Source organism: Macaca nemestrina, chromosome 13 (genome assembly GCF_043159975.1).
Source record: "Macaca nemestrina isolate mMacNem1 chromosome 13, mMacNem.hap1, whole genome shotgun sequence".
In the NCBI taxonomy this organism is placed as follows: domain Eukaryota; kingdom Metazoa; phylum Chordata; class Mammalia; order Primates; family Cercopithecidae; genus Macaca; species Macaca nemestrina.
In genome coordinates, this window is record NC_092137.1 from 44,695,042 (window position 1) to 44,719,666 (window position 24,625).

A 24,625-nucleotide genomic window follows, 5' to 3' on the forward strand; every position below is an offset into this window, starting at 1 on the left:
CTTGGAATCTGGAATACCCAGGTTCAAATGCCGTCTCTGTACTATCGTTTCCTCATTTGAAATAATACCCATTTCGTAGGGTTATTGTGAGAATTAAATAAGAGCTTATGTAATGTATCTGGCACATAGAAGTTCAAATAATATTACTTCTCCTTCTCTCTTTCCTTGTCTCTAATGGCCTAAATTTGGTTAATTATAATGCAAAAGGGAGGGCAAGTTTTGAGCTGAAGTGGCAGTGCAAAGGGATCATCACGATAGCTGTCCTTGACTGTCCCTCCTGCAGTACTGTCTGCCACTGGCTGCTAGGCCACCAGAAGCACACTAATCACTCTAAATATCCTGGTAAAGGAGTGGGGAAAATCTTGGCCCTGGACATCTTCCTGCAGATTTAGGGAAACTGAAGAAAGAGAAAAGCACAGAATATACTGAGTTCAGATTTGTGATTCTAATGTTAATTAATGCTTGCCTTCAGATGGGCTTAGTTCTTTTATTCAACAAGTATTTCCTTAGCATCCTACTATGTGCTTTCTGTGTGCTGGCAAAGTTTATGGGGACAACCAGCTCGAAGTCCCCTCCTGCCTCCTTCCTGACTCTGTTGGGTGGCATAGGATGAACGTTAGACAAAGACATGCCCCTTCTATATTTCTCTGTGAACCCAGAACCTTAAAAGCTCTGCCATTGTCCAAGACCCACTTATCTGTAAGTGCTTTGGTTTATACTGGTTCTTTGTCTATCTTTCTAAGCTAGAAAGCCATGGTCTCACATGAAACCACAAGCCCTGACAACAGGTGTCTCCTGTGGTAGGCAGGATTCTAAATGGCCCCCAAGATTCCTGGCCCTTCTGTACACATACCTTGTCCCAGGTATTTAGCCATACAATATCTAGATACTGCTTTGGAAAGATTTTGCAGATGTAGTTAAGGTCCCAAATCAGTTGACCATAAAGCAGCGACATTATCTGAGTGGATCTGACCTAATGATGTAACCCCTTTAAATCTGGGTCTAGAGGTCAGAGACAGGAAGTCAGAGACTGGAAGCAGGAGAAGGATTTTCCGGCTTGAAGATGGAGGCAGCTATGTAGCAAGGAATTTTTTTAGCTGAGAGGGGCCCTTGGTTGCCAGCCAGCGAGGAAATGGGGACCTCGATTCTACAACTACAAGGAGCTGAATTTTGCCAGCAAGAATGAGCTTGGAAGCAGAATTTTTTTGGAGCCTCCTGATGAGAACTCAATCTGGTTGCCACTCTTATTTCAGCCTTGTGATTCCCTGAGCAGAGAACTCAGCCATGCCATACCAGACTTCTGACCTACAGAACTGTGAACTAATAAATGAGTGATGGTTTAAGCTGCTAAATTTGTAGTGATTTGTTATGCACCGATAGAAAACTAATACATCTTTGTTTACATCTTGCCTATTCCACATTTGTTTCCTCCGAGATCAGATGGAAACATGGTCCCCTTTTTCTATTTTCAAATCTTATGTCTCTTTCTGGTACATCAGCTAAGCTCTTCTTTCTGTTGGAGAAAAATGTTCTCTATTCATTTGCCAGAAGAGATGATTGCAATCTTCTGAAGCTGGTGAATGCCTAAGGCTCTCTCACTAGTTTTCCAGCTCTGTCCACTTCTTTGGGCTCTCTTTGGTGACTAATCACTCAAGCATCCACCTCCCCAACCCCCAGGGGAATTCTCTGCCAGATTACTATGATTATAGTTTTATAATCCTAAAAAAAATAAAGACCTGAAAATGTACAGAGTAGCAAACATAATTCACCCCAAGGGAAGAGAAGAACCTCTCTCACACAGCAGGAAGACTCAGTTTTTCCCATCCAGTCACTTGCCACAATCTCTTGAACTAAAAACCACAATTACTTTTGCAACAACCTAAAATGTATATATAAATTTTTTTTTCTTTTTTTCTTAGAGACAGGGTCTCACTCTGTTGCCCAGGCTGGAGTGCAGTGGTGATCATAACTCAGTGCAGCATCGAACTCCTGAACTGCTCATATATTTTAGAAATACTTCTTGGCAGAAGATTATGATACTTTTGCTTATTTATTGGCTTAGGAATCTCCAAAGTCTCAGGCTTCAGTAAGTAAGCCTATGTCCTACATGATGTCCGTAAACTCCGCTCCCTCTTGGACTTACATCCTAGAACAAGGACATTCGGGGCTTCTTCAACTCTGGTCATACATTTTTGTCCCAGACCCAGCTTCATTGTGTTAAAAGTCATGGTGTTATGTGAAGAGCGTCTTTATCCATTCTTCTGTCATTCAGTGTAGAGTTCTGATAGACTTTAGATTCTAGGATTTTTGAAACAGGATAGATTCATTCTGACCTGCCTGAATTGAAGGTCATATTAAAATGTGGGCAGGGAATGGGGAAGGGAACTATGGAGAAAAGGAATGTGTGTGTAGTCATATTCATAGAAATACACTGCTAAAGAGCCAATACCAGCACAAAGAACATCAGCATATATGTTTTTAAGACTGACAGCCGCCGGGTAGGGTGATTCACATTTATAATCCCATCACTTTGGGAGGCCGAGGTGGGTGGATTGCTTGAGCCCAGGAGTTTGAGACCAGCCAGGGCAACACAGGGAGACTCCGTTTCTACAAATCATTAAAAATTTAGGCAGGCCTGGTGACACATGCCTGTCGTCCCAGCTACTCTAGAGGCTTAGCCGGGCCTCGTGACACATGCCTGTAGTCCCAGCTACTCTAGAGGCTGAGGCTTAAGCCTGAGAGATTGAGGATTCAGCGACCTATGGTGGTGCAGTGGCACTCCAGCCTGGGTGGTACAGTGACACTCCAGCCTGGGGGACAGAGTGAGACCCTGTCTTAAAAAAACAAAACAAAACAAAACAAAAGACTAACAGTCATATAAAAGTACATTTACATATAAAATGCATAAATGGAATATTTCTTATATGAAGATGGATGGATAGTAAAGGAATTAAATCAATTACAGAATGTCTACCATAAAGTTATCACTAAGCTGAGCTCTTAGGGAGACACCAAACCCAGGGAATTTATAGGCTCCTTGTATCTTTTTTCTATTTCATGTGGTATGAGAGAAGTCAGTTACCAAGATCTATTGACCATCTATCCACTGTTTTCTGAACCAAAGGCATACTCTAAAAGCTTGCAGTGACTGGATGAGTCAAATTCTGTAGGTTCCTCTTTACCAGTTGTTTTGTGATGATTAAACCAGTGATACGTTGTATCATACATTGATTGAGGAGGCATTTAATACTTAAAGTGAGAACTGTTGCAAGTTATCAAAGGAACTATGGGTGTTCTGTATATTCTCTGTATATCTTCATAGAGACTGCCAAGAATGGGGCTTGAGACTAAAGTTTTAAACAACTCATTCATGAATGTTCATCTACCTAAACTTCTGTACACAACGTATGACAACTTACAAGACCTGAAAACCAACTGTTTTTAAAATCGTTTTCTTCAGTGTTTTATTGCAAAAAGTCTCATCTATTCTACTTAGCCACATAATTCCAGGTGGTGTTCTAGGGCTCAGGGTAGAGTATGTGGCAATAATGTAGTCACAAGATTATGCAGTCCTGTTTAATTGGGGCAGAAACCCACATCTGCAAGATCTTTATTCTCTCAGATTGCTGAGACAAAGAACTGGATATAGGGCTTTACACAGTGTCATGCAGTGGGTGGGCATGCCTTATATGTCACATTAATTGTATTTATAAATTTACTCCAGAAACCTGAGCATGAAGACTCTAAATTCTCATTGTTCAGGTGACTCTAAGCAGATGGCTTATGCATACGATTGGAAGGATTGGAACTTCTAAAGGGAATTGTGCCTGTTGCCCTTTGTGTTCCATAGGCCATTACCAACAGGCCTTGAAACTCCCTGGAGTTTTATGCATAAGAAAGAAAGATGTCAAATTTGCCTTCTTGAGTAGTTTTATCAGGGTCACCTATGATCTGTATTTAATATTTGGTTGCAAGGGAGAGTCCCCAACAAAAAGATGCTGGAACACAGCCAGTCCATTAGCATTGAGGCCATGCTTTCTTCAAAACATCCTGGCCGGGCTCTAAACCAAAGAATGCTTTTTAAATGGCAGCAGTGGAAAAGATTTGTCGAAAACTCATGTCACTATAGATGAATTTGCTCTGAAGAATAGAGATCATTATCAGCCCAGTAAACTTTGGGACATCAGAGTGAAGCACTGTAATAAGTGCTTTTGTACATGTCACCTCACTTCATCTTTGTAATCATCCTGAGAATCACACAATTATTATTCTCATTTTACACAAGAGAAAACTGAGGCCTATATATGACCTACTTTGTATACCTATGGAGAACTTTCCTTTGTTGGCATTATACCAGAACCAGTTTAGCTTACTCAGGGTGAAGTGTAATATGGTTTTCTAACATACGTTGTTTTTTTTTAAATTTTCATTTTTTAATAGACTTAAGGAGTACAAGTGCAGTTTTGTTACATGGATATATTGTATAGTAGTGAAGTCTGGGTGTTGAATGTAAGCATCACTTGAATAGTGTACATTGTCTTACCCATTAGGTGATTTCTCATCTCTCATCCTCCCCTCCGAGTCTCCAGTGTCTATTATTCCACTCTATGCCCGTAGGTATGCATTATTTAGCTCCCGTTTGTAACTGAGAACACTAACCTACAGTTTGAATGTGTGTTCACAGTGATATACAATGATATTTTCACTGTACTCGTTACTACTTTTGAATCTTTTAAATAAAATTGAGAAGATAAAATTTTTTTTATAACTGTGGCTTTCTCATTAACAAGACAGGCAAACCGAACCAAGTCACTTACCTATTTAGTGCTTGACATGGAGGATTTAAGAAATCCTAGAAATGATTTCTAAAATGGAAGATTTTACTTGGTGATCTTTACAGTCAATAACAACTCCAAAATCCTGGAAGTTTATGCAAATGGAGTCCTTTCATACAAAATATAAAATACTGTGGCAGTGCTTAGAATCTGGTGTGAGGTCTGAGGTAACCACTCACCTCCATATTTTCCATTTATTGAGCATTTATGTTTCAGGAACCATGCTAAGCAATTTACATACATCATCTCATTTAATTCTTACAACTGTTCTGCGAATATTGTTTCCATTTTACATATGAGGAAACCGAGATACAGAGAGGCTTAAGTAATTTGTCTAAAGTTGCATGGTATCTGATGGTAGAGCTGAGATATGAAAACCAGCCTGTTTGACCACCAAGCTAGCCTCTTACCATTGGGCTATTTACTTTATTTATTCAGCCTTAGGGACAGGATAAGTTTATGTCATTTAGTCAGGACCCTTTCCCCTGATAATCATTGGACAAATCAGCAATAATTTTAAAAGAAAGAGACAAATATTTTAGAGGAAGGGAATAGAAGAATTGGAAAGAAAGTAAGTGGGTACTGTGAAAGTATACATAAGGCAAAAGGAGGCTTAGCCAAAGAGTTCAAAGTCAGAATGCTCCCTTGTGACAGAAATGAAGTACTAGATGTGTGCTATGATTTAAAGTTTCATGGCACATTAAAGTGTTTTGTTGAAAAACCTGTAACATCTTCAACAAGTAGTAGACACTATTTAAGTACCTGTAATTGACCAATACGATACCGTACTACTGGCGCTGTGTTCACTGTTGACCCAGAAGGTCACATGTGTAGATAGCATATGAATCCTCTTCATTTTATACTCTGTTCTCTCATACAAGTGCTCTAAATTGACTTTTAATCTCTGTTATATATAGTTTTATCCATTAAGAGGATATGTATGACATCTTTTCATTCAGAATGAGACACTTTTTTTTTTTTTTTTTTTTTTGAGACAGAGTCTCACTCTGTCACCCAAGCTGGAGTGCAGTAGCGCAATCTTGGCTTACTGTAACCTCCACCTCCTGGATTCAAGTGATTCTTGTGTCTAAGCCTCCTGAGTAGCTGGGGCTATAGGCATGCACCACCATGCCCTGCTAATTTTTGTATTTTTAATAGAGATGGGGGTTTGCCATATTGGCCAGGCTGATCTTCAATTCCTGGCCTCAAGCCATCTACCCAACTCAGCCTCCCAAAGTGCTAGAATTACAGTTGTGAGACACTGTACTTGGCCATGTTTTTGTTGTTATTAGAAATGTGCTCTGAGAGTGGCATTTCCTCTCTGTGTCTAATCAACATTGGATGGGAAGATATTCAACCGTTGTATTCTTTTTCTCTCTATTCTAATTATTGTCATGGCTCTAGTAGAATTTCTAACTGTAATTTTACCACTAAAATAAGAAGAATAATTTATCAAATGAAGCTATTTTGGTGAATTTAAAATGTATGACATCATCGGGAGGCTGAGGCAGGAGAATGGCGGGAACCCGGAAGGCGGAGCTGCAGTGAGCTGAGATCCGGCCACTGCACTCCAGCTTGGGCGACAGAGCGAGACTCCGTCTCAAAAAAAATAAAATAAAATAAAATAAAATAAAATGTATGACATCCTTCTCATAAGGTAGCTTGGATTGGTTACTTTTATTGTTTTGTTGAGTATTCTGGTTCTATAAAACAGAACATTTTACAAAGAGGTTGTAGGCATTAATATTAAGTGACGTGCAAATAAAGAAGTATGGAGAATCTTAGGAGGTGGCTGCCTGTTTGTCTCTTTCGAGAACACAGTTTTAGAAATGTTTGCTTTATCCATTATGACCTTTTGCTAACTCATTAATGCATTCAGTAGACATTTAATGTCTGTATGTTCAGTTGCAGTTCCCTGGGGTAAGAATTACACATTCAAAGACAATGAAGATAGAGTTTGTACCTTCGAGAAGCTGACTGTTTTGTGAGCGAGATAGACAAGGGAGGAGGTAAATCCAGTAGTTAGTTAAACATTATGATAGAGGTATGTACTGGACAGTGTGTGAGCACAAAAGTCTTCCTAGTAACCCAGATTGCCTAGGTTCAAATCCTGGCTTTGCCACTTGTTGACTATGTGGTCTTGGACAAGTTACTTGACCTTTCTGTGCTTCATGTTTCATACAGCCCTTAGAACAGTACTTGATAAACAATAAATATTCGCAGGACACAGTGGCTCATGCCTGTAATCCCAATAGTTCGGGAGGCCAAGACAGAAGGATTGCGTGAAACCAGGAGTTCAAGACCAGCCTGGGCAACATAGTGCGACCCTGTTCCTACAAAAATTTAAAAAATTGGTTGAGTATAGTGGTACATGCCTGTAGTCCCAGTTACTTGGGAGTCTGAGCTGGGAGGATCACTTGAGCTCAGGAAGTCAAGATCAGCCTTGGCAACATAGTTAGAACTTGTCTCTACAAAATAAAAAATGAAAAAATTACCCAGGTGTGGTGGCATATACCTGTAGACCCAGCTATTTGGGAGGCTGAGGTGGGAGAATTGCTTGAGCCCAGGAGGTCAAGGCTGCAGTGAACCATAATTGTACCCTGCACTCCAGCCCAAGTGACAGAGTGAGACTCTCTCAAAATAAAATGAAATGAAAACACAATAAATACTGCACTAGGGTCTGTTAAATAAGATATTTAAAGCAGAATGGATGAATAAGAAATAACCAGATGAAGGGAGTTTTGGTTGGAGTGGGATTAGGGAAGATAGGATGGTTTCGAGGAAACTGCATATATGGAAGACCTTGGCAAGAGGGATCTCGGAACTGCTGAAAGGGTAGAAAGGGGGCAGCAGCAAGAGAATAAACAGGAGAAGTAAGTAGAAACCATATTACACAGTCTTGTCTGAAAGCATGGCAATAATTTACATTTTTCATTCAGATTCATATTTTTACAATATTTTCATGGAGGATAGATTGGAGCAGGGTAGCCAGTCAGAAGCTGTTGACGTGGTTCAGATAAAAAGAAGATTGAGACCTTAAACTAGGGGTCTTGGTGGTAGGGATAGAGAAAAAGGAAATTGTTTTGAAAGCTGTCGAAAGTGTGGGATAAGGGACAAGGGACAGGTGGGAGTCAGATGTGAGTCACGGTTTCTGGCTTGTTTGACATATTGCTGAAGCAGGGACTACAGGAAGAATGGATTAGGGGGAGGATGGGTTCCAATTTAGATATTTTTGAGTGGGTGGAGCCTGTGGGACAGTTAGAAGAACTTCCCCAATAGGCCTTTGGCTATTGAGAAGGTCTGGGGATCAGGAGAGTGTTCTCATCTGTAGAAATTGATTTGGAAGTCATCTTCAAATGAATGTGAGTTGAAGCCATGAGAGTGGGTGAGATTAAGAAGAGAAATAAAGAAAGAATGTAATAGAATTTAGGATAGATTCCTGGTGATCACTAATTTGAGGATTGGGTATATAGACTGAAGCAGACTGAAAGGGAATGCCCAGAGAGGAGGAAAATCAGAAGTTGTTGTCATAGAAACCAAAGGAGGAGAAACTTTCAAGAGCAAGAGAGTGGCCAACCATGTCAAATCCTGCAGAGCTTTTGGTTAGGATAGGGACAGAAAAGTGTCCATTGAATTTAGCAACAAAGAGGTCATTATTGATTTTGGCCAGAGAGGCTTCCAGCAGGGAAGAAGGAGTGGCAGCCAGATTGCAGTAGGCTAAGAGGTGAGTGAATGGGAGGAGCGGAAGTATAGCTTGTCTGTAAAGGAAAATCAAGACATGGGTCAGCAGAAAGGGGAATGCAGGGTTGTACCTGTCTGTGTTATAGGTAGAATCTTCATTGCAAAGTGAAAGGCTATTTTAAAATACCTACAATTTATTTTTTATTTTTATTCATTTTTTTTTGAGACAGAGTCTTGCTCTGTCACCCAGGCAGGAGTGCAGTGGCGCCATCTCAGCTCACTGCAACCTCCACCTCCCGGGTTCAAGTGATTCTCTTGCCTCAGTCTCCCAAGTAGCTGGGATTACAGGTAGCTGCCACCACACCTGACTAATTTTTGTATTTTTAGTAGAGACAGGGTTTCACCATGTTGTCCAGGCTGTTCTCGAACTCCTGACCTCTGGTGATCCACCTGCCTCAGCCTCCCAAAGTGTTGGGATTACAGGCATGAGCCACCGTGCCCAGCCAGTTTAAAAAAATTTTTTTTAAAAGGACTAATCTGCTGGGCGCAGTGGCTCACGCCTATAATCCTAGCACTTTGGGAGGCCGAAGCAGGAGGATCCCTTGAACCCAGGAATTTGAGACCAGCCTGGGCAAAATAATAAGACCCCATTTCTACAAAAAAAAAAAATTAAAAATTGATACAAGTGAGGATGATGTAAGTTTATTTCAGGGAGAAAATGCACAGGAACTACCCACTCTCTGCTGGAACGCAACAGCATGCAAAACTTTCATCTTTTTTACTTTTGCCTATGTGGTTTGCTTCAACTCTTTTCACTGAGGAAATGCCTTGTTTATTAACTTTTCTAGACATAGGATTCATTCATAATTAATGATAATGTGGTTTCCAAGGATTATTTGTCAGAGAAATGTCCACTAGAAATGATGTTGGTACTAACTGTGTCCTCTTTCTGCCATCACTTTAATCTTACTTCTAGCTCTGTGGGAGGATGGAGCTGAAAGATAAACCTCTGGTACATTTTCTACTTTTGTTTCTGGCTTTTTTTTTTTCCATTTAAAAATGTTAATACATTCTCTTATTTGAGGAAATAAGACTTAACACATGAAACAAATAGGAAACAAAAATAAGCAGTGCTTGAGAAGGTAGTTAATTTTGTGGTACTACAAGGGCAGGCCTTTGGTTGGTTTCTTTGTTGAGAGGGCAGTCCTTTTTTGAGGAAGAGGAATATTAGTGGAATGGTCTGGTGGTGTTGCTCCTCATCTTGACCTGAGGGAATGTCTTGAACAAGTCAATTAACTTATTTCTTCCTTCTTTCCTCCCTCCTTCCCTTCTTTCCTTCCTCCCTTCTTCTATGTGTGAAATAGAAACAGTAACAGCAGTAATAATCTCTTTAGAAAAGCTTGAGAAAAAAAGTTTCTAAATAAATGGAAGAATGGTTAGCACCATATTTCTGAGTCCTTGTCCATTTTCTTGTTACCAGGAGGTGATCACTTTTTGTGGAGAAATTATTTTTAAGGCACTTTGTATTATTTTCTACATTTTTCTAATTTCATGTTGCTATTTTTAAAATATAAGGAATAGACAAAGAAGGAAGTTTAAAATTAACCATTGCTCTCTGCTCTGTATCAATTTAGGTTGGTCTCCCCTCCCCACCCCACATGTCAGTCAGTTTGAAATATCTGTTATCAGGACCCTGATTGGTATTAAAAAAAAACTTACAAATGAGTTTCACCCAGGGATGATCAACTGCAATACTATTGTGAGTTTTATTTATTTATTCATTCATCATTTGTTCATTCATTCATTCATTCATTTGATGAGATCTTGCTCTGTCGCCCAGGCTGGAATACAGTGATGTCATTATAGCTCACTGCAGCCTCAAACTCCTGGGCTCAAGTGATCCTTCTGCCTCAGCCTCCTGAGTACCCACCACCACACTCAGCTAATTTTTTAAATTTTTTGTAGAGATGGCATCTTGCTATGTTGCCCAGGCTGGTCTTGAACTCCTGAGCTCAAGTGAGCCTTTTGCCTTGGCCTCCCAAAGTTCTAAGATTACAAGAGTGAGCCACTGTACCTGGATAATTGTCAGTTTTCTAAGAGCTCTATTGCATTGCCCCAGCTTCCTTGGTACTTGCTAAGTTTAGACCTTGGGTGGACCAATTTACATATATGGGAATATGCAGGGAATGCTTCTATCATCTGTTGTAGCCTCGAAAGATAGTTCCTAAGGCAGAAGTCTGTCTTCAATAGCTAGAGTTCAGAGAGACAAGTTAATTAATTCTCAGAGGTGGATTGGATAAGGAAAATGTGGTACATATGCCCATGGAATACTATACAGGCATAAAAAAGAAGGAAATCATGTCCTTTACAGTAACATGGATATCCTAAGCAAATTAATGCCAGAACAGAAAACCAAATATCACATGTTCTCACTTATAAGTGGGAGATAAACATTGAGTGCACACAGACTCAAAGATGAGGACAATAGACACTTGGGACTCCTGGGGTGGGATGTGGAAGAGAAGTGAGGGTTCAAAAACTAACTATTGGGTACTGTGTTCACTACCTTGGTGATGGGATTATTTGTACACCAAACCTTAGTGACACCCGAATTACTCATGTAACAAGCCTGAATACATACCCCCTGAACCTAAAATAAAAGTTTGAAAAATGTGTGTGTGTATAGATAGATAGATAGACAGACATTATCTATCTGTCTATCTATCTGTTTATCTATCTATCTATCTATCTATCTAGAATCCAAAATAAAATTAATTCCCAGTTTCTACAGCAGATGATTCTTCAAAGGCTTAGAACCGCAAAAGCGATCCAACTTGAACACTACTGGATTAGGGACACAACTTAGTGGTGGTGCTGTTTTAATTAGGACACACTATTTGCAGAATCACGAAATGATGGTGTTGGAAGGGACTGTATAGTCATCTATTGCAGCTTCCCCTCCAGTTGAGGAACTCCTCTGAGAGCATCTGTCACAGACTTGTGAGCATCTTCACTAACAGGAAGTGCATTCCTTTTGAGGTGGTCCACAGTTAAACTGTTGCAGGTGTGAAGACATGTTCTTCATCAAGAGCCAATATGTTCCTCTCGGTGACAGTGTACGTTCTTTGCTCTGCTCTCTAGAGCACCACCTTATTTTCATGACAGTCTTTCAAGTATTTCATGACAACTCTCATGACTTTTGTAAATCTTTATTCCTTCAAACTAAGAATTTCTGTTTTACCTAACCTATTTTTTTAATGTGGTCTTCAGATTTTTTACCCTCTTCTCTACCAAATCTGTTATCCTTTTGAAAGATGTGTCTTACATGGGGTCTAGTTGAGCAGACTAGTATGTCTGTAGAGCTAACCCCTCTATCTACTTACTGGAGGATAATTATGGAGGAAGGAAAAGAGTCTAGCCCAATGCCTGAAACAGTTAATGATTTAAATTTACATAATTGGTTCATGATAAAGTACTTTATGACTATTCAAAATCACATTTTTTATTTGAACTGCTAACAAACTAGGTCTTCTCCAATTTGTACATGGGACTTAATTTTTGTTTAAGATAAATAAGCTTCTCTGTTTTGACCTTCTCAATTTCATTTGACTTTGAATAATATTGGTTTTTAAACTCATTTTATGCCAATCAAAGTCAATTCAAATCTTTATTCATCATCTGAATTAACTAGCCCTCTTGCTTTGGCTATTGGGAAATGTGTAAGTTTGCCTTTGAAGTCTCTTTTCAAGTTGTCAATAAAATATTTAAATAGGCTAGAGCTAAACACAACACACTGAGTTTCTGTTAAGAAAAACTGACATCCATCAACTGACTTGGCCAGTTTTTCTTAGTTTTGTCTGTAAGAATCTATCTGAGGCTTAGCTAAATGTCTTCTTGGAACTAAGAGATACTCTAACATACTTGTTTTTTAAAACTTATTTATTTTCTTTTAGAGATAGGGTGTCACTTTATTGCTCAAACTGGAGTGCAGTGGCATGATCATAGCTCACTCCTGGGCTCAAGCAATCCTCCCACTCAGCCGCCTAAGTAGCTAGGACCACAGGGGCATACCACTATGCCCGGCTAATTTTTTAATTTTTTTTTTTCTAGAGACAGTGTCTTGCTATATTGCCCAGGCAGGTCTCGAACTTCTGGCCTCAAGCAATCCTCCTGCCTTGACCTTCCACAGTGCTGGGATTATAGGCGGGAGCCACCGTGCCCAGCAGGTGGCATCCTTCTAATGATAGCCTGATTGATCAGTCTAAAAAGAAAAAAAGCATGCTCTCATTTATTAATATCTAATATTATATAGTTTGAGGTGGTATATTTAAGCTCTTTGGACAATAGTTAACCTAATTTAATTTTATCCTTAAAAATCATCTGAACAAAGCCTATGCCCATCTCCATTTTCCTGGCAGCTCCCCCATTCTTTGGGATTTCTCAAAGTTACTAATATTGATTTTGCACACTTGCTCTCAAGTTCTTTCAGTACCCTGGGGTGTAATTTGTCTAAGCTTGAATTCACTTGAAGTGACTTCATGCTGTTTTCCTACTAGCTTATACCTTAGATGGGTCTTTGGGTCTTTCTTTTTGATTCTTGTTCTACCATTTCCAGAGAGAAAATTAAATCTAAGCAAAACAGGAATTGATAAGTACTGCTGCCTTCCTGTCACCCTTTATTATTATGTCATATGGCCTGACCACTGGTTTTGTAACATTCTTGTTTGTCTTCTTATTCCAAACAACCTTCTTATAATCTTTATCATTTTTTTTTTCTTTCTTCTTGCATGCCTCAGCATTCTGGAATTTAGCCTTTCTGACACTGTGTTTTGTAGGTTCCTACCAACTTGACAGCATACACCGGGTGAGGTGAAGCTCCTCAACATTACTATATCTTACCAAAATGATGGTTTTGTATCTAGACTTAGAAATAGATTATCTGAATTCTCCATCTAGCTGGTGGTTTGTAGTATACATACTTCCACAAGACTACCATTACTGTTTTCCTTTCTTAATCTCCACTTTTTCTTTCCTTCTTTGTGTTTGATTTTTACGTAGATAAATATGTTTTTAACATACAGTTTACTTACTATTCATCACTATGAATTGATATATAAGCATGTGACTTTCTTTTCCTTGTTGCTTTCACTTGGGATGACCTGGTGACATTTCCTAATATAATTCTTCTAAGTCATACTTGTAGGCCCTTTTATTAATATTCCCATTGACTCTCAATCAATTCAGCTAGTTTTTTGTCAAACATGTTCTGCTCCCTTTTCAGGAGGTGAATGATATCTCTCATTAGGAGTTTTTTGATCTGCCAGCTTAAGCTATAGATAGACAGAAAGCAGTATTATGGGATTTAGAGCAAGTGGTACCTACGACATTGATGAGGGACCTTAAGATCTGGTCACATTGGATCCCCTCACTCATTTCTGATAGAGAAAATAAAGTAGATCTGATACTGCTGAATGGACAAGGAGGTGGAATTATCTGTAAGAGTCTTTGAGGACATGGATGGGTTGGGAAAAGTTGAGGAAATCACTAGGCGATGGCCAAGTAGGGAAGTGAGCCCTGGACAGTGCTGGAGAATATAAGAGGGAGAAAAAAGTGAGCCTCCATTCAGAATGATGGTGGTGGTGTGAAGCAGCTGTGGTGGTGGACTTGCTTGTGACAGGTGGTGAACTTGTACAAAATGAAAATAGAAGATCAAGCTGATGCTTGGAAACTGGGTAGGAGGTTTATTGGGGTATTCTGCCAAGGGCTTTGTAACTTGCCACCCAGCTGCTGTCTTTGAGTAGAGTCCTCTGATGTGGTGAGCCAGTGAGAGGGGCTAACAGCCATGCCCCCCTTCCTATTCTACTCTGTGTTCTACATCAGAATTTCAGATCCAGGGCAGTTTTTGCAAGAAACAAATTCTATTTTTCTTGGCACTATCCACAGTCTCTGTTTACCCTTCTTCCTTTTCTAATCCATTTACTTAATATTATAATTATTATTACAACAGAAGCATAACCATTAACAACAATAATAGCTAACACTTTATGAGCTTTCATTATATGCCAAATACAAGTATTAACTCGTTTAATTCACACAACAGCCCTGGGAGGTAAGTATTATTATTTCTATTTCACAGATGAGGAAACCAAGGCTTAGAGAGGTTGGGTTACTTGCCTAAGGTCACATAGCTAATGAGCCGTATCTTCAAAGCCATACTCTTCTTCTTTTTTTTTTTTTTGAGACGGAATCTCACTCTGTCACCCAGGCTGGAGTGCAATGACACAATCTCAGTTCACTGCAACCTCCATCTCCTGGGTTCAAGCAATTCTCCTGCCTCAGCCTCCCGAGTAGCTAGGATTACAGGTGCCCACCACCACACTCAGCTAATTCTTGTATTTTTAGTAGAGACAGGGTTTCAGCATGTTGGCCAGGCTGGTCTCAAACTCCTGACCTCAAGTAATCCGCCCGCCAGTATCTTCCAAGGTACTGGGATTACAGGCGTGAGCCACAGTGCCCAGCCCAAAGCCATGCTCTTAATACCATATTCCCATCTGCCTCCTCTGCTTAAGAGGACCTTACTCTCTCAGTACTGGTGGTATTTGTGGTAAGATATGGAGAAAATGATAACTAAGTATGTATTTCACAATATGTAAAGGTTTTTTCTTTTTTAACAGACATTACATTACTTGATCTAACCAACAATCCTGTGCCATAACTAGTATTATTCCTATTTTATAGAAGAGAAAAATAAGGCTGAGTGATTAAATTAAAACTTACAGCGCTTACTTTTTTTGAATTAATTTTTAAATTGTTATTATAAAAATCATCCTACAATCCCACCACTTAGAGGTATCTACTCTTATCTCTTTGGGATATATTTCCCATAGGTGCATATAAAAATTTTTGTTTCTTTATTAAAAAATGGATTATACTACCTGTACAGTTCTATAACCTGACTTTTGTTTACTTCAAAATATACTATGAATATTTTCAGTGTGATTAAATTGTCTTGGACAATATTATTTTAATAGTGTTATTGTTTTGCATTATGTAGATATTACCATTTGTGCTTCTGACACTGTCTTGTGGGGAAAAATAGTAAAGATGATAATATTAAGGGAGAGTATAGAGTCATCAGTTTCTTTTTTTAATTATTATTATACTTTAAGTTCTAGGGTACATGTGCACAATGTGAGCTACAAAACAAAATAAAACAAAACAAAAAAATGATGCCTGGAACCTACTCAGAGAATCTGATCTAAGTGACCTGGAGAGTGGTCTGAGTCTGGAATTAAAAACAAACAAACAAACAAAAAACTCCCTGGGTGATTCTTCATGGAGCCAAAACCACTGTTTTAAAAGGTTTCCCCATTGTCTTATTCACAAGTGATCAATTACTGGTCTTGCCCCAGGTATTACTATTTTGACCCTAAAAATAAGTAGGAAGGCTGACTGCTCTAAAGTTGATGATGCTATTTCAGATCTTTTCACACAGGTGTCGCTTGCCCTCCAATATTGTTTTGTTGTGCCACAACACGTGTTTGTGTAACCGCACATGCATGTGTACGTGGCTTGTAAATCTGTGGGGTAGATTAGATGGCGCTGAAAAGTAATTGAGGATTACAAATTATTTCTACCAGCTGTTGAATATTTTATGTCAATTAAACATTTGCAAAAACCAAGTATAGTATTATGATCTACTCATAACTATTACAAGACTGGCACATCTCCATACAGCAAGAGCCATTGCTAAGGCTACTGTACTACTCTGGCATGAATTGTAATAAATTGGGATCCCCCTGGACATAATGAACAGTAATATAATTTTGTAGTTATTCTCCTAGCATGATGAAGCAGCAAGCCAAATTGAGTTTCTAGATAAATTTTGACATATGGGTCTTATTCCTAAAGAAAAAGAGCTATTGTTGCTTTGGCTTTGTTCCAGAATTCTGCAGAAATCCACATGGTAGCTTATTGTTATATTACAAAAAGGTACTGCAAGTATTTTTTTATGAAAAAGAACAAATTGCTAAGTTCAATTAGTCCTTTGGGGCAGAATTTGGAATTTCTTTTCAGTCAGACTGCTGGATCGTATGTGAACTATTGTTTGACTCACACAGGGGCTGTCCTAAAGGCCTATGAGCCATAAGGCCACCGTGGGGGCTTCTAGTTGATGGTGGAAGGATCTAGCAGCCCTCTTTGCCACAGCAGCGAAACATGATGTTAGCATCTTTTTTTAAAAAAAATTAGCCATAGGAAGGAGGTTAAGAAGTTGTGGCAGAATTGAAACAAATCTAGGCCTCTCAACTGACAAGCTGCGAACCCTGCTTGACATTTATGAGTGGATGCGTTTGAGGAATTATGTAAGAATAATAAGTTAAAGGAAGCTTTTAATTAAAAAAAATTAAGATAACCTGAAAACACACCTGTAAAAACATTTCAGTTGACACAGTCTCTTATGCTTATAAGAAGGATTACTGTTAATGTGTTTTTGGGGAGTTGGGCTCTGATCTGTAAATATTTCTCAGGGAGATGAGAGTCTATGGTTAAACTGGTTAAAAAGTTAAAGTAGTTGTAGTAGTAGTAGTAGCAGAATTCGGGTGTCATTGTATAGCCCAATTCAGAAGCTTGGGGGAAAAGAATAGCTACCATAGGAACCAGTATTTCAGAAGCAAGTTCTGCTTATGAGAGTTATCAGTTGACCAAGGGATTCCTGTGTAGGTTTGTAAAGAATGTCAGATCTAGCATTCTCAGTATGGAATTACTGGCATGATGTAATGGAGGAACAGTAATTTTTCTGCAGTTCTTTCAGTAGTATTGGTTCGGCCTTGGGTTATCCAAATAATGCTCAGATTGTCCTAATTAACGTTAATTCACTCCCCCTGTCGGGCTTATGTCACATATGCAATCCAGCCATCAGTCAGTGGCAGATTAAAATGCTCTCCACAGGACCACAGAGCAGTGGGTGACCTCTGCATGGACATGATCTTTGCTGAGCAGGAATACTCATATTTCTGCCCTAAGCACAGAGCAACAGCTATCAACTATGATAGAAAAATTATGTTCATTCAAGAGCCTCTTGAAACATCTTGCTTCTCTCCCATGTCAATCCTTTGTAACAGAGTAAGGGAAAAGCATATACACTTTTGAGTAACAGTTTTCATACAAATGCACTGATGAAAGTAGGGTCCCATTTGGAGCAAGCTCAGTTCAGGGCTCAGCTTGTTTTCTGGAAGCAAAAGACTGCTGTTTGACAGAGACAGATATGGGAAGGATGAGAATTGAAAGAAGATAAAAAGAGAGGCTTTTCCTTGTCAGGTTTCTTCTGCAGTTATGTCTGTTGCCCTGTCACATCCTGCTAGCACAACTTTTGGCAGAATCCAAAATTTGGGAGCCAAACTAGGCATTAACAATGTGTCTTCAACAGCTCAGCCATAGAAGCTGATTTCAAAGTTAACAGTAACTGCTCTCTTTGGATCGAGAGTCACTCATTCAGCAGGTATTTATCGAATGCTTACTTAGCACTGGGGAAACTGGTGAATGAGAGAAAACGCTATTCCTGCTCTTATTTACAAGTAAGTACTGGGGACCAAGGTTAATTGTTTACTTGCAGTTATGATAAGGTCGCTCTTAGAGCTTATAATAAGGAGCTCTAACTTTGCCAGGGGCCGGGGTGGGGGTGGGTGATCAAAACATGCAATCCTGAGGAAGTAACAATTGAGCATAAATCTGAAGGACGCACTGGAGAGAGAGATGAAGAAGTAGGGCGAAGTGTTCTAAACAATGGGAAGAGCATAGGCAAAGTCCTGAAATAAGCAAAACAAGCAAAACAAGCTGAGCCTGAATTGAGCTTCCTCCAAATGGGACTCTACTTTCACCAGTGCATTTGTCTGGAAACTGTTACTCAAAAGTGTATATGTGTTGTATATTTTCCCTTACTCTATTACAAGGACTTCCATAGGAGAGCAGCAAGATGTTTCCATACTCTCCTGAATGAACATAATTTTTTGATCACAGTTGATAGCTGTTGCTCTGAGCTTAGGGCAGAAATACGAGTATTCTTGCTCAGCAAACATCATGTCCATGCAGAGGTCACCCACAGCTCTGTGGTCCTGTGGAGAGCATTTTAATATGCCACTGACTGATGGCTGGATTGGACATGTCACAGGAGCCTGACAGGTAGCAAGGAGATTGGTTTTAGAGGAACTGAAGGTCTAAAAGGGCCACCCTGGCTAAAGCAGGTCAGCATAACAGGAGAGGAAGGAGAAGGGGTCAGACTGTGCAGCACCTCATGGACATGGCAGGGATTTTTTACTTTATCCTAAAAACAATAGGAAGACATTGAAGGTACAAAGCTGGGGACGTGACATGTGCAGCCCCTCCTTACAGAGGGCACAAAGACTAGGGTTAGAATAGGGTGTGGGCTCTGAGAGGCCCTGTGGAAGCTAGTGCAGAAGCCCAGACCAGAGAACAGGAACAAGGGATATGGCAGTGGAAGAGAAGTGGGAGCATGCAAGCTACATTTCCAAGTTACAAGGGTCAAGTCTTGACTTAGATGCAATGGCAGTGATTGAAATGTCAGTCTCTAGGGCAGTGTCAGAATTCCACCTGACGGCTCTGGCCACCACTTCTCAGTTTCTGGATTGTTCGGGTTAATGCTAGACAGGTAGAGCCCCAAACTTAAGTGTGTGCTCTGAGAGACTCTGCCTCATGAATAAAAATCATGCTGTCCTGTGATTTTTATTCATGGAACAATTGTACCTAGAGACAACTCAATAGGAAAACTATTAATAACTGGTGATAATATCATCTCACTTCTTCAAAATAAATGTTTTTCATTTTCAAAAGTTCTAAGTTCAGTTACTTGCAATATTTCTGCTTACATGGTAAAGGTCTATAAATCAAGATGCAAATATCGTGGGCTTCTTACAGCGTATTATAGGAATGGCTATTTTCTAGGAGTTATTTCACTAAATTTGCATATGTAATCCAGTGGAATACATTCATTGCAAATGATTCTGAAAATCATTTCCTTTTTTTTGTTTTAAAAATGAGTTTTTGTTTAATAACCTTACATTTCCAATCTGTGTACTATTACTGTTGTCATTCTCCTTCAGTAGTTCTGTGAAACGTCTTCCAACTCTCAGATTCCATGATTTTCCTTTGTCCCTGCCTCTCTTATTATCTCTCATTCCCTCTCTTTTCTCAGTGTCCTGTCTTTCTCTCTTTGTGGAGGTAGTAGCTGGCATGATAGATGGAAGTTAGAATGCTCAGGAAGGGTGGTTATCAAGGGAAGCTTGGGCCCTAGTCATCGCCAGTCCTCTGTCCTCAATTTCCTCTGTGCATTAGCTTCAAGTGCAGTCATTACTCATTTAGTCCTCAAATAAAATGCTCTTTGTTGCAATGACAATCTTTTTCTAGTATAAGGCAAAATGGCATATCAGTCTGATGATGTGGATTTTATAGCAACTGGCAGATTTTATTTGTGTAAGGAGTTTTTATAGTTGTTGGTTGCCTTTTTTTTAAGTTGCCATTTGGATCAAGGAGGATTTTATTTCTTAACTAGGATTATTCCTTTATCGGATATTAACTTAGCCTTTTTTCTCTAAATACCAAATTCATAGAGATGCTACATAGTTAATTTTTTTCTTTTTAACTAGATTATCCCCATATCAGGTATTTCATAAAGCCAGGATAAATGTATTTAAGAGAAAATATCCATCTTATAAGTAATATTTCCCCCAAATACAATGAGGTCCATTTAAATGAATGTCTGAAATAAAAATAATCCTAATGATAGATCTAATGCACTTTGTATCAGACCCATTGAGTTTCTTTAAACTCTCTTCAATAAATGCCTGATTAATAAATAATCCTGTTAAATGAATAAAACCCCAGTGTGCCAAATGGAGACATACAAAGCAATCATGATCAGACTTGTTATGGGAGAATGATAGATGAATAAATCTACTGTGCAATTAATTTATGACTGAACTATGATGAAATCCCAGTGGCAATACTAAATCTGTTAGAGGAATAGATTTATCATCTTCTTTCAAACAATTACATTCCAGGAACTTTACAAAAATACTATTATCTGAATCTTATCATAACAGAGGTATCTATTCATTTACACGGGGAAGTATTCCTTCTGTGCAGTCAGAAATAAATTGGTGTTTATTATTTTTGATACTAATCAAAACAGAAACAATGTAGGACAGAAACTACTAATGCAGTTAGCTATTCTTATCTGCTTCTGTTTCTTCAAACTTGATCAAAATTGCCTAATTTTTAGATAGTTTTTCTGTTTGAATAATTTTCCTTTTTAAAAGATGAAAAGCAAACCAATAAAAAACAGGTTATAGGCTATTTTGAAAGCACTCTGTGTTATGTATATTGTGGCTACATGTAGGTTATGAAAGCACAAATTTAGGGACCGTGTTTTAAGAAGATCATTGGGGGATTGGTAGTATTTCAGAGTGTTGTTACATATTTTAGCTTCAAAAGACAGTCGACTGTATTTTAGTGCTGTTGTTCTTTTAGACAGGCACTTATTGATACCAAAAAACACCACAATAAAGGAAAACGGAAAACCCAAAGGACAAGAAACATTTTGATTTAAAGGTTAGATAATCTGAATTCATGAGAACTTAGATTCAGAGCATGGCAAGGTTAAAAGAGATTTTATTAGGATCAAGAAACAAACCATGTTGAATGCAGTCTTTTTGTTTTGGGGAAACTAGAGCTGATATTTTAAATCTAGTCATTTTTACCAGTGTAATGGAATTTAAGAGATAAAATTTGAATAAAAAGGTAAGATTTGTATAGTAATTACAAAGGTGTGGTCTTTAACTGAGGGTTTTGTTTTGTTTGTTTTCCAGACAGAAGAATAAAGAATTTGTAAGGGTGAGGTAAAAGAGGAGTCTCCTTAAAAGAGGAGTCTCCTTGAGAGAAGGAAAGAATTTGTCCCATTGTAGTAATATTTGAAAACAGGTTTTATTAATGTTTTAATATGTGTTCAAGTAAATGATGTATGCGAATTAAACTAGAAACTTCTTCGTTTAAATCTAGTCTGCTCTTTACAGTGTTAGTGGCTGGACATCATAAATTTTTTAAATAAATGTAATATTGATAAATAGCAATCCTGTATGTTCTTTTATTTCTCAGACTTAATAACAAATATTTTATAAATCCACATATGTAGTGGGTTTCACTTGTTTGCACGTTATTCATGACCAGTATTATGTACATAGTATTATTCTAAGGCCTTCTTTGATCTAGTCTTGGGTATAAAGAAACAAAAACAAGCTGAGTGAGGTGGCCTATGCTTGTAGTCCCCGGTGCCCTGGAGACTGAGGCAGGAGGATTACATGAGCTAAGGAGTTCGAGACCAGCCTGGCGGCAACGTAGTGAAACCCTGTCTCTAAAAAATAAAAATTAAAAACTAAAAAATGAGACAAAACAAAAGTTATTACTTGCAGAGCTTATACTTGAGATGATATTAACATATGAAATAATAAATTCAAACACTGACACATCAGTCATTTGTGAACTACCTTCATGAATTATTACCAAAAATCCTCCACTATTTTAAAATATTTTTTATCATGGTAAAACATATATAATGTTTTATGTATTTTAAGTATAAAATTCAGTGGCATCAAGTACATTTATATTATTGTGCAACCATCACCACCATCCATCTCTAGAACTTTTTCATCTCCCCAGACTGAGACTCTACCCATTAAGCAGTAATTCCACAATCTCCCCTTCTCCCAGTCCCTGGTAACCACCATTCTACTTTTGTCTCTATGAATTTCGTTTTTAAAAAATTTAATTCTTTTGTAGAGACAGGTTCTCCCTGTGTTGCCCAGGCTGGTCTTAAACTCCTGGGCTCAAGCAATCTTCCCATCTCGGCCTCCCAAAGTGCTGGGATTACAGGCGTGAGCTGCCATGCCTAGGCTCTATGAATTTTATATAAGAGGAATCATACAGGGTTTGTCCTTTAGTGAATGACTTAATTCACTTATAATAATGGCATCAAGATTCATCTGTGTTGTAACGTGTCAGAATTTCATTCCTTTTTGAGGCTGAATATTATTCTATTGTGTGTATATATTAATACTATATTTTGTCAGTCCATTTATTAACTGATGAACATTTAGGTTGTTTCCATCTGTTGGCTGTTAGGAGTAATGCTGCTGTGGACACAGGTGTACACATGTCTGTTGGAGTCGCTGCTTTAATTTTTTTGGGTCTATCTCTGGAAGTGGAATTGGCTGTTAAGAGTAATGCTGCTATGGACACAGGTGTACACATGTCTACTAGAGTCTCTGCTTTAATTTTTTGGGGTCTATCTCTGGAAGTGGAATTGCTGGATCATATAGTAATTTTATGTTTCATTATTTTTAGGAACCACCATAGTGTTTTCCACAGTGGCTACATCTTTTACATTCCCACCAGCAGAGCACAAGGGTTCCAATTGTATCTCTTGTGGTTTTGGATTTGCATTTTCCTAATGATTAGGAATGTTAATCTTTTCATGTGCTGTTTGGCCATTTGTATATCTTAGTAATAGTAATCTTTTCATGTGCTGTTATCAGTAATAGTAATCTTTTCACGTACTGTTATTAGTAATAGTAATCTTTTCATGTGCTGCTTGGCCATCTGTATATCTTCTCTGGAGAAATGTCTATCCAAATTCTTTGTCCAGTTTTCAATCAGGCTTTTTTGTTGAGTTGTAGGAGTTCTTTATAATACTACGAATAGTAATCTCTTGTTAGATATATGATTTGCAAATATTTTCTCCCTTCCTGTAGGTTGCTTTTTCACTCTGTTTTTTTCTTTTAGTGTATATTATCTTTTATTTACCTATGTAATGACTTTAATCAGTACTCATTATTTCTTTGTGTGGATTCCATTCACTCTGTTGATAGTGTCTTCTGATGGACAAAAGTTTTTAATTTTGATGAAGTTTAATTTTTTAATTTTCTTGCTGCTTGTGCTTTTGGTGTCATATGTATTTTTCATTTTGTAGTTTCCTTTAAGTCTTCTGGCTTTTGTGTTTTGTTAGGGAGGCCATCTCCATCATGAGATTATAAAAATATTCTCTTAAATTTTCTTCAAATACGCCTGTAATTTTTTTTAAACATTTGGTTCTATAATCTCATCTGGAATTTAGGTTTGCATATGATGTGAGGTAAAATTCCAAATTTATTTTTTCTATATGGATATTCATTTGTTCAAACCAAATATATTAAATAGTTAATTTTTTCTTCATTGTTCTGAAATACAACCTTTACCATATACTGTATCCACATATGTAAGTATGTCTATTTCTGAATACTCTATTATGTCTCACTGATTTGTCAGTTTCTGCTTTAATTATTTTATAGTTATGTTTTGATTTCTGATAGGGCAGGTCCCTTCTGATTATTCTATGTAAATTTTTTTCTTGAGTGTTTTTATTTATTCTTCCAGATGAACATTTGAATCTACATATTGGGTTTTTAGAAATATAGTAGTATGTTACAGTTTACCCAGGATTTGTTTTAATCAGGTTTGGTAAGTCATGAAGACATGGACATAATTATCATGAAGGAAATGTTTAGACTTAACAGATCCCTAGAAATAGCTGTTACACAATGCCACTCAGAGCCACATGGGGAAGACCAAGATTGGGCAAGAGGCAGAACCAGGGAGCATGGCCCAGTGCCTTTATTGGTGTTTTCACAGGATTGAATGGGTGAGGCAGGGTAGGTAAGTTGAATAAGTTTAGGATTGGAGAGTTTGAGTAATTTTGGTGGGCTCTGGGTTATAGCTGTGGCCCCTAGTTATCTGATATCTAGCCCTTGGCAGATTTAGGGCAGCGGGAATATTGGCTTGGTGTGTGAGAGTTAGATACAGGAGATGGTTGGGCATGTGTGCTCTGGATTGGTTGATTTAAGTATCAGAGGTGTACTTGCAAAGAAATCCTTTGTCTTCTGTAGGAATTAGCTAGCCCTGAGAGGGACAATCTAAGATGAAGACTCCACAATGCCAGAGTATCAAGAATACGGGGGAAAAAAAAGTCAAAACAAGCTATGATTTTTTTTTTGACTGAGGTTGCA

At 38.3% G+C, this 24,625-nt stretch overlaps 1 protein-coding gene and 1 long non-coding RNA gene across 5 annotated transcripts in view; both read left to right on the forward strand.

Moving 5' to 3' along the window:
• LOC105464945 (uncharacterized) overlaps positions 1–18,920 on the forward strand; it is a 34,857-nt gene extending 15,937 nt beyond the window's left edge. Inside the window, exon 2 of the long non-coding RNA XR_977161.2 lies at positions 1,007–18,920. This is a non-coding gene — a long non-coding RNA (uncharacterized lncRNA). The remainder of the gene's footprint in view (positions 1–1,006) is intronic.
• Positions 1–24,625, forward strand: part of LOC105464946 (calmodulin-lysine N-methyltransferase) — a 410,262-nt gene that overhangs the window by 188,273 nt on the left and 197,364 nt on the right. The gene's annotated exons all lie outside the window — the stretch shown is intronic.